At 43.1% G+C, this 10,734-nt stretch overlaps 1 pseudogene; it reads right to left on the bottom strand.

The window, feature by feature from the left end:
• Positions 1-5,127: 5,127 nt before the first annotated feature.
• LOC119327701 overlaps positions 5,128-10,734 on the bottom strand; it is an 11,349-nt pseudogene continuing 5,742 nt past the window's right edge.

The raw sequence follows: 10,734 nt of genomic DNA on the forward strand, positions 1-10,734 counted from the left end.
ATATCAAGCCTTTGTCATGCTTTCAGGTCCCTTTTGAACTCTCTAGGAATAATTGTGGAATGACTAGTATGAATGAGGTTGATAAAATTTTGTGCACCTCATGTTATGATGTGTGAGTAGTAGTAAAGTTATGTTTGTTACCTTGTGGACTTTAAATGGATATTACCCATTGTTTGTGAAGCCTTCTTCCATGCCTGACCAATGCAGGTGAATGATTATCCATCCTCACATGAGATACACCTGAACTTTATCATTCAGTCACATAATTAATTTAAGCTCAATCAGTTCTTGATGGTTACTTCATGCGAGTGAAATTATAGTACGACTTTGCAGTTGCATTGTATGCTCATATAGACACGATATGATTTGATTCCATTCGCTTCGCTTGCATGGGAGTAAGTCGGTGACAACAATGTCCAACATCGCCCGGCCCTTTCCTATCATGTTGTTTACATGTGTTTTTTATTTTATTTTATTTTTCTACAAGGAGGATTACACCTGGCCTTTGCATCATTTAGATGCACTATCCACTATTAGAAGAAGTTGAATTATCAAGCTCCAGTACACAACTACCAATAATATAAGTAAAAATGTCATGACTGGTAAAAATAGAAATATATGCAGTCGTAGGTAACTGAAATTAGCTCCTATGGGCTGTAGCGTTTGTTGGTGATATTAAAGTTTATAATGGTATTTTCACTGTCAAGTGAAGTGCATATGTGTTGATAATATAGAGTTGTGTCCGTTGATAGAAATTTTTTCCAATAGAGTGGCAATCAGTTTTGCTCTTTTCGATTGTTCATGTTGAGGACGTGATTGACCTTTGTACTCCCAAAACATTCATCCTTTATTTGGATGTTGTGTAATCTCCTGCATCGGCCAAAACGCTGCCAGAGGACAGGCGTCGGCTAGAACGCTGCCGGAGGAACGAACTTTCCGGCCGCTGGAGATGGCAGCCGGAAAGCTGGCGGAGGAGCAAAGGTCGCCACAGGAGGGGCGGGCTATGCGCAGCCGGCAGCCATCGCTGGAGGCGGCAGACTATAGCGGCATTCGCGAAGGGAGTTGAAAATTTGATTTGCACAACATAATATCAACACTATTATGGGGTGGAGAGGGGGCATATGTCCCCCATACCCCGGCGCACTTCATCACATTGTATTTATTCAAATAGTTATTTATGATTGAGTAGATGTGTCTTATAGCCATTATTTGCATCATGTAATCAAACATAGATGGTGTTGTAAGACATTATTTGCTAATCCTATTACATTTTTCATTTTTACGGCCTTATAGTAATTTTATGATATACCAACGGAAAGTGCTTATGATACCCTCTTATATCTCATTTAAACTGGGACCTACATAGTGCTAGGGTCGGACCGGGGAGAGAACATTGAGGAGGGTGGAAGAGAAGGTGAAGGGTTGATCGAGAACATTTGGAGGTGTAGTTTAGTCATATGGATGGGTGATCATGTACGCATCCAATCACATATAAGGAGACAATTGTCGTTTTGATTCAAAAATAGGAGGAAAGTGGGCGATACGCCGGAGATCTGGGAACAGCCATACATAGTATTTCCTAACCCCAGGCTGAAGGTACCAAGGGCGACAAGCCACTCACGGAACTCGCAACGGTACTCCGTGGTCGTGTTGTTTTGCGCGGCTTCTCCTTTCCCACACAACGGCACAATGACCCCGTCATATCTATGCGTGATTAAAGGTTCAAAAAAAAAGAGTGCGAGAGAAATGATTTACCGGATGTACCTGATGATCTTTGGAAGGTTTAACACCACAGTAGTTGCCGTGCCACCGACCATGTCACCTAGAGGGCCACTGACGAAGCCGTAACCCATTCTTCTCGTTCCGGTTGGTCGCTGAGCTTCTTGCTCTTATATATATATATATATGTGTGTGTGTGTGTGTGTGTGTGTGTGTGTGTGTGTGTGTACTTCTGGGAGTACGTACTCCCGCTTCTCATATACCACATAGATGAATCTTTTATACCACTTTATTATTTGTAATATACTTCATTAGTAATTATTAGATACCCCAAAATGAGTTTCATGAAAAAATTTATGTGAGTCTACATGTTTTTAAATGTTTACGTATATACTGATGTGTGTTTGTACGTGAAAAAGGTATATTACAAAAAATACATCACAGATGATATTTTTTCAACAAAACTCGTATTAAGGTATCTTAAAATATTTAATGAAGTATATTGAAAATAATAAAGAAATAATTAATGCATATATGAGGTATATTGAGAATGGGAGTACATACTCTCAGGAGTACAAAACCGGAGAAAACATGCATCCGGTCCGTTGCTAAGCTTCCGTCCCGGCGAGTGGGAGAGTGACTACTCCTACATGCAGGCCCGTACCGGGCACCTGTGCAGGGTGTGCGCCTGCACAGGGCCCCCAAACCGGCCGGGGCCCCAAATCAGTCAGAGTATTGCTAATTAGCAGGAAGTATACTAGTCTCCAAGCAATTAATCAACTCAGCCAACTAGTATTCTCTCAAACTACTACATCCTCTCCTGACGCACGGTGCTCTTTCTTACTCTTCGTCTTCCTCAAACATCGGGCACAATTCATAATTAAAATCTTAAATCATCAATGATCTTCACTACTCCATTTTCCAATCCGTGTCTATTAACTCTTGGCGATTTCCCCAAAAGAGTCCGCTGGAATATGTAACGCTCTACTCCTAGTCCCCCATCTATTTATCTGGTGTTCTTCTCAAAACTTCAATCGGCAAGCATGCAAGTTCGGATTTCTCTTGTCCTCTTTGACTCGCTCTGTGACCCATCAGCATCAATTGGAAACTCTCCCGCCAAAGAAAACAAGACTGGATTGCATTTGGTTGTTTTGAGTTCTTGGTTGCCAAACGATGGTTCATCAACAAGAGCAGTTAGACCAAGAAACTGCATTAGGATGTTTTTGAGTTCTCGGTCACCAAACCAGGGCTGCCACATGATCTTGCCTCTCAAATCAGTCAAAGATTGCTTCATTTCTTTCTATCCATATAACTGAAGGTTGCATCATTCCTTTTTATCTCCATGTTCAGTTTTAAATTCTTGATATTTGTCTCTTACTTTTAGTTTCTATGATGTTTTCTAGAACTAGCAAGTATGACTAGGGCAGTATATAAAAAAATAGGGAAAAGTAAAATATCAAGGGCCCATATTTGAATTTCGCACCGGGCCTCTGTTTTCTCGGGTACGGCCCTGCCTACATGGATGCCGAGCTAGATGCTCGACGGAGCCTGCATTGCCTGAAACCTCTTACATGCTATGCAGCTACACAAGAGAAGGTCAGCTTGTTGGCCCAGACCCGACGCCGAGTACTTTTTGGCGACGGCGATACAACCAACAAGGAACGAACCGAAGCAACGCTGATAGTCTTGGATTGCTGCCCCAAGCTAGCTCGATCTACCCTGATCGATTAGCACCGTAGACTTCACGATGAGCGCGTACAAAGCTAGCCTTCAATCGACTTGATTGATTCTAGCCGGAAGCAACACACAACACGCGAAACACACACTCGGTGTATTGCCTCAGGCACGTATCGTGCCTGTTACTTTTCTTTATTGCTTTCCACGGTACGATACAGAAGGAGTAGGGGTACACGCATATAAATATGCTTCAGATAGCCTAGAAGCTAACCTACTCGGTCTCTACTTCTAATCCTATCCGGTGACTGTTTCTGTGTACGAACCGGACACAGTGCCACGCACACATCGTCGTGGTTATTCCAACACAGCTTGCAGCTTTGCTTATAATAGCAAGCAAGGTGCTGCCATAATCCACGCGGAATCGATGCATTTGACGCGCCGAGAATCCACAAACGGGTGGCTCATAGTGGTGCTGCTGCCATGGTGAGAAAGGTGGTGCTGCCATGCTCGTCTTACCAAACCAAGATTGTTAGAAGTAATCTTGAGTTTGTAAACATGAGTCATGGATGTGCACGTGTGGAGCAAATAGTAAAAGTCCGGCTAGGAGTTTACTTGGCTGCCTAGGCGTGTTGTGTCCGTGTTAGTTTGACCAGGTAGTAGTGCTAGGTCGTTTAGGATTTGTAGAGTCCGGTTACAACTCTTGAGTCATTGTACGAATAGGTTTAGGTTAGCTGGGTCGGCTGCGTTGGTGTGTATATATACACAGGAGGCTACGTGGGTTTTGTAACATCGCAGAGAAGAAAAGAAGAAAATAAAAAGAGAAAAAAGAGAGGCACGACACGTGCCTTTGGCAAAAGTTTTATCGTGTGCGTGTTCTCGTGATTTGATGTGATCGATTCTGTGGGCGAATTCCAACAAAGATCAGTGAAGGCTACATCCCCGTTAATTGAATTGAGTAAAGTGGGCGGCATTTGTTCTTTTCCTTGTTCTTGCTACTATTTTAAATCAAAACACAAGCAGATTGGTGTTTGACCAACGGCTGGCCTTTCCCAAGTGCTCTTTACTAGGTCTGCGAAAATCATCTCGCTGCAGCCAACCCAATGCGTATTTAAATGGACATCGTGCAGGTGGACCGTATGCAGAATTTGGAGTTGAGAACAATTGGTGCATGGACCGGTAGCGACTCAATCTGCTCTAGCGTGTGCGTCGTTACCATGGGGGGTTTAGATTTCCAGTCGATATCCATCAAAACACAAAAGTGTCCCGGACGGGCAGTTGAGGTTTGGCGGTGTGGTCGGCAAACGCGGCGGCCGGCGGGGGCAGTGGAGTAACGGGGCTGCCAGGGAGTGTGACCTTGTCACACCAGTAGACTCCCTTGCGATCGAGGGTTTCGAGTTAACGAGTGCAGCAGTCGATTGAGTGTATTCTACGAGGGTGTCTAAGTTCTTGGTCTAAGTGAACGTGCGCTTTGCTTTGTTCCGGGCAGCTTCGCCTAGGCATCGAGGGCAGGGGTGGCCGCTCCGCTGCCGCCACCGGCGCCGGGAACGACATCACCATCACGCATCTGATCGCTTTCAGCGACGCCGTTGAATATGTGAGTGTGGCATTGCCGGCGCGAGTCCATCAGTATTACTCATGTGTGCTACTCTATTTGGTGTTCTCACGACACACTAACGATGCTGTACAGCAAATAATTGACACCCCAATCAGCAGTACAATAGCTTTAGGTTGCACGATGGTGTATCACCGATACAGGTTGCGGGTACTTAAATACTCTAGCTAGTAAAGGAAGCAAGTACTCTGTATTCACAATTGCAGGTCTTCTCATCAGATTGATCATCCGTTCCATGATTTTTTTCCAAACAATTTACAATTATTTGGGCCAGTAGTTGCCACTTGTACTTTCGATCAGGAGTGAAGTGCATCCTAAGTCCTTGAACTATTTTTAAGGTGTCACATAGGTCCTTAAACTATGAAAAGTGCCATATAGGTCCTCAGAAATCCTTGAAGTGTAATAAGTGTGTATATATGTGACACCTCTGAAATAGTTTAAGGACCTACGTGACACCTTCGAAATAGTTTGAGGACCAGAATGGCACACATATTGCACCTTGAGGACCTAGATGACGACTTTCATAGTTCGAGGACCTATGTGACACCTCTGAAATAGTTCGAGGACCTATGATGCACTTCACTCTTCGATCAGAGATCTTGCTCGCCTCTGTTCCACCTATACCCACAAGATATGTGTCACTCCTCTTCCATTTGGACCGTAAAAACATCAGGAGGTAACTAGCAGCAAACTTGCAAGGTTCAACCTGATGACCAATTGCAGAATAACAATATATGCAGCTTAGCAGTAGCATCTTGTATAGTACAGTGTATTGGATCTCCACATCTTCTCCCCTGTGGAATAAATATGTACAAAGATTTAACACATTATTATGAAAACACAAATTTCTTCCTGCTAAGTATGGAAAATTCAAATTACAGAAAACAATATAACTTCTATATGCACAACATAAATAGGAATGCACCTAACAAGTAGCAACACAACATTGAACTGGAATCTAAGGTACCAATCATCCCCCAAGTAAAACAAGATTTGAGTGGTACCTGTATAACGTCGGAGAGGAGATAATCAACCCGAAACTTGTAAGGAAGTTGAACGTGATGTCCAAGTGCAGCATAACATCATATGCAGCTTTGTAGTACGTAGTAGCATCTTGTGTGGGGTAGTCCATGGCATTTTCCCCAAGCTGAGTACACGGCATACAACAGAGCAGAGGAGTTTATTTCATCAGCAAATGCATTGAAAAGCGCTTCGAGTATCCAGTCCACACAATTTTCTCCATGGCATATATGTTGAATAAGGAAGGGTTAAGATTTACCTTCGCCCCATTTGATCCTTGCCAGTTGCCTTCAACAATAGGAGTAGTTTCTGAACCAATATATAAGGCATATATAAGGCAGCGCACCATGAGTTGTATCTTCAGCAAGCATCTTCGTCATGAGAAGTGCAAGAGAAGAAATCATCTCCATCATCTTCTACATTGGAGCCTTGGATGTGGTGGAAAATAAAAACTACATAGACATGAATTGTAACTTGTGAGTGTATATGTATAGTAGTACCAATTATCATCTCAATCGGTTGATAGCTACTTATATGCTAGTACTACTAGCTGAACGGAATGCAAGTTAATTAGCTGACCTGATTGCGCCCGTCGTCGCCATGGCCACCACTTGCGATTATGAGCGGATCTCTCCTGCTGTTGCTGCCTTCGAAAATTAGCCAATCCTTCCTCCCGCGCTTCATATACAGAGGGGTCTATGTTATGCATTCTCCAGACCTCTGTTAGTCGCAGCAGGGGATGGTTGGGGTGTGCCTCCACTTCCCCTTGCAGCACACCAAGCTTCGCCACTCTAGCCCCCAAACCAAGTGAAATCTCCTTGACCCTTGGGAGATGTTTGATGCCAATAAATTCCACACAGCCGCCGCCGCCGCCGCGGAATTGTATCTTTTCCAGCTGGTGCGAGGTGTCCTCTTCGAATATCACCTCTCTCACTCGATCCGGGTAAAAAATATCTAGTTCCCTGAGATTTGGGAATGCTCTTGCTCCAAAGACTAGACTCTTCCCAACATAAGCATTCTGACGAAGACGAAGGAGCATAAGGTTGGGCAGTGTGCCTAATAGTTCCATGGTTTTATCACCTTTCAGCTCGCTATGCCCTAGATAAATCTTCACTAAATGTATCAAACTTCCAATCCAGTCTGGCATTTCTTCAAGACGTCCAACCAGCTTGAGGCTCCTCATGGATAGGGGAGGAGAAGAAACAGAATGCAGCCACTCGAGAGAGCCATTTTGGCTCGCATTCACCTTAAGAGAGCATAGGGAAGTGAACTTCTCGATAGCTGCACAAAGTAACTTGCATTTTTGCTCGGTAGCCTCTTTCGTTACCACCCCAAGTTTTTTTAGCTGCACAAGCTCACCTAGCTCTTTAATTGCATTGGCATCACTCCGTTTGATGTCCACAACCTCTAGTGTTTGTAACTCTTGTAACTTGCTAATCCCTCTCGGCACACTTACACCTTTGTATATTGACCAATGCCTAAAGCAAGGCATGTGTGGCTTCAATGCTTTTTCATGAGAATTACAAGTAATCATCTGATGATACATCATGTCCATCAAACATCCCATAGAGGGCTCACCAATATAATACAACCAATATGTTTTTCTACACCGGATGCTACGGAGACTCACAAGGTTACAAATCTCATTTGGTATCGCTGATACATCTGTCATTCTTATCTCCAAAGTCTGCAAGCCTTCTAATATTCCTATAGATCTTGGAATTCTATAAATATATGGATGTGCATTAACACTCCCAATATTCAAATACTTCAAGTGGCGTAACACTCCTATGTCCTTGATATCTTTTTGTGTGATTCCAAAATGTGCACTATGTACATCCAGGGCTCTAAGCATTCTCATGCTAGGTGGAAACAGGGGAGCAGGTGGCACTATGGGTTTCTCACCAAACATGCTTAATGACCGGACATGCCTCCAATCTATGCATTCCTTGAGGCACTTTCTACCATGGTATGATACATGACGAAAGTTCTCCTCTGCTACACTATTTACATTATCGTTGGTGGACAAGTACACAAAATTTTCATCTCTAGCAATTGAGATCATGACATCACGCATGACATCATGGACTCGACAGCTCTTAACTGTTCCTTCCACATTCACTCTTGATGGTATAATCATGCTTCAGTTGATTAGCTCAATGAAATAAAATTTTCCAATATCCTCAATGTTTACCCTGCCCCTAGCGATGATGAACCCCTCAGCTATCCATCTATCTACTAGAGACCTCCTCTTAATTTCAAAATCCTCGGGAAAGATGCTTAGGTACAAAAAGCATGACTTTAAATGAGATGGTAGGTAGTTGTAGCTCAGAGTAACCATCCTCCTCATTGCTTCAAGGCTTGGATTAGTCTCAAGCTCTGAAGGGAGATGATTATAAAATTGTGTCCACTCAGCTACCTTTTTTGTGGCAAGGACGCCACCTACCATGAGTATAGCTAATGGTAAACCACCACATTTTTTAACTAATTTTTCAACTATGTTCTTCAAGTCCTCATCTTTCTCCATGTCCTCCTGCCTTTTCCTACACTTTCTTAGTAACAAATTTGCAGCATCAACTGATTGTAGTGGTTTGAGTTGGTAGATATGTGAGTCAAGAGAACACTCCTTAGCTAAGCCCATATCTCATGTTGTTATTACTATCCGACTACCTTTCTTGTTACTGCTAGGAAAAGCTAATTCTTTGATCCACCTCCACATATCTATGGTCCACAAGTCATCAAAAACAATAAAATACCTTTTATCCTTGAGCTCTTCCATGAGGTACTTGGAGAGGTCATCCACTTGCACTGCCTTGCCTTTAAGTTCTTCCAAGCATTTCTTCAGTGACTCATGTCCCAAAAGCTGCCCGATCATACCCTTGAGCATCTCTACCTTGAAAATCGAATGTGATACTGTGACCCAAGCAACACAAGAAAATTTCTGCACAATATCTTCCTTACTTTCATATGTCTTCCTTGCAATAGTAATCTTTCCTAAACCACCCATGCCGACAACACATATCACCTTAGGAAAATCATCTTCAGTGTTGACATCCATCAGGTTTATCAACTCCTCCTTAGGCTTGGAAAAGCCCACAAGTTTTGCTTCATCAATGTTGCTAGCCGCGTGATTGCGGACATCTTCGCTATAGGAATCCACCTCCCCAATGTTGTTGGAGGCCTCCGTCTTGATCAAGTCGTAGCGTGTATTCCTAATGCTTACTAATTTAACTCTGAGTTTGAGGTCACGGATCTGCATGGCGATCTGATGGCGGTCTTTGAGCTTCATCAGCCTCCGCGACAAGCTTTGGCTTCTCACATGCACCATGAATTCACTAAGGCAATCTTCAATATTGTATGATAAGTCTCTGACCTGCTTCGCCCACACCTTCAGCAGAATGTCTTTCATCTTAATCGCTTCAGCAGTCAGCAGAAATGCCTGCATCATCTCTAGCTCATCTTTAATGAACCTGCCAAACAAATATGCATAAGAAATGTAGGACAACAGTTGGTGTCGTCCTAGAACTCGTATTATGCATCAACGTGTAGGGAAATTTGCACCTCGGTAGCTCAGTGAATAGACTTTAGACCCGACACATATATAAATGTAGCAATGCTGACGTCTAAAGGTCTAAGTAACTACAAACTTAATTACTCCCTTAAGTTGTACTAAACCCGCGACAAGTAATACGGATCGGAGGGAGTACCAGATATCCTTTCACTAGTAGAAAAAGGGTCAAATGTGAAGCACATTAGTGCCGGTTTGAATTTGAGCCGGCACTAATGTGATCATTAGTGCCGGTTCCAACGGCTAGGCGGGCGGGCATCATTAGTACCGGTTCGTGGGCAACCTTTAGTATCGGTTCATGCCACGAACCGGTACTAATGAGGCCAGTGCGGCTGTGGTCAGGCTGGGGCCCCCACGAAGACCTTTAGTACCGGTTCATGGCATGAACCGGTACTAGAGTTTCTTAGTAAGCTGATTTTTAGTCCCCACCTCGCCAAGAGAGAGGCGGTATGAGCGGTTTGTAAGCCGTGAGTGCAGAGACAATGACGAAGAGGCGCAATGCTCACCTGCACGTTGATTAGCTTCAAGCCTTTCGGAATAGCATAGATTGCACTGAGCTATGTGCAGTGCAGTCTACACTATTCCAAAAGGCTTGAAGCAAATTAACCAGCATTGCACCTCTTTTTTAGTTTTAATAACTTATTTGAACTCCGGACTTCTTTTGTATTCAGTATGCAGCATTCAAAGCGACGTCATCAATTTCCAACATGTTCTGCCATTATTTGTTCTTTTTCGGTCATTTACCTAATTGTTTAAAGAGCTAAATGACCGTGAAATTGAAAATCTCTACAAAATGAATTCTGAAAATATTGAAAATTGGCATGGTATCATCATTTCACCCGCATAGCATGTGCGAAAGAGTAGAGAGGGTCACGGCAAAAATTGGACGCACTTCATGTACAAACTGGACAAACTCTTTCGGAGTATCAGGGTTTCGGACGAGAACTCATCTGTTACACGGGCACTTCAATGTTTTTTAAACTTATTTGAACTCCGGACTTCTTTTGTGTTCAGTATGCAGCATTCAAAGCGATGTCATCAATTTCCAACATGTTCTGACATCATTTGTTGTTTTTCGGTCATTTACCTAATTGTTTAGAGAGCTAAATGACCGTGAAATTGAAAATCACTACAAAAT

This window comes from Triticum dicoccoides, chromosome 7A (assembly GCF_002162155.2).
Source record: "Triticum dicoccoides isolate Atlit2015 ecotype Zavitan chromosome 7A, WEW_v2.0, whole genome shotgun sequence".
In the NCBI taxonomy this organism is placed as follows: Eukaryota; Viridiplantae; Streptophyta; class Magnoliopsida; order Poales; family Poaceae; genus Triticum; species Triticum dicoccoides.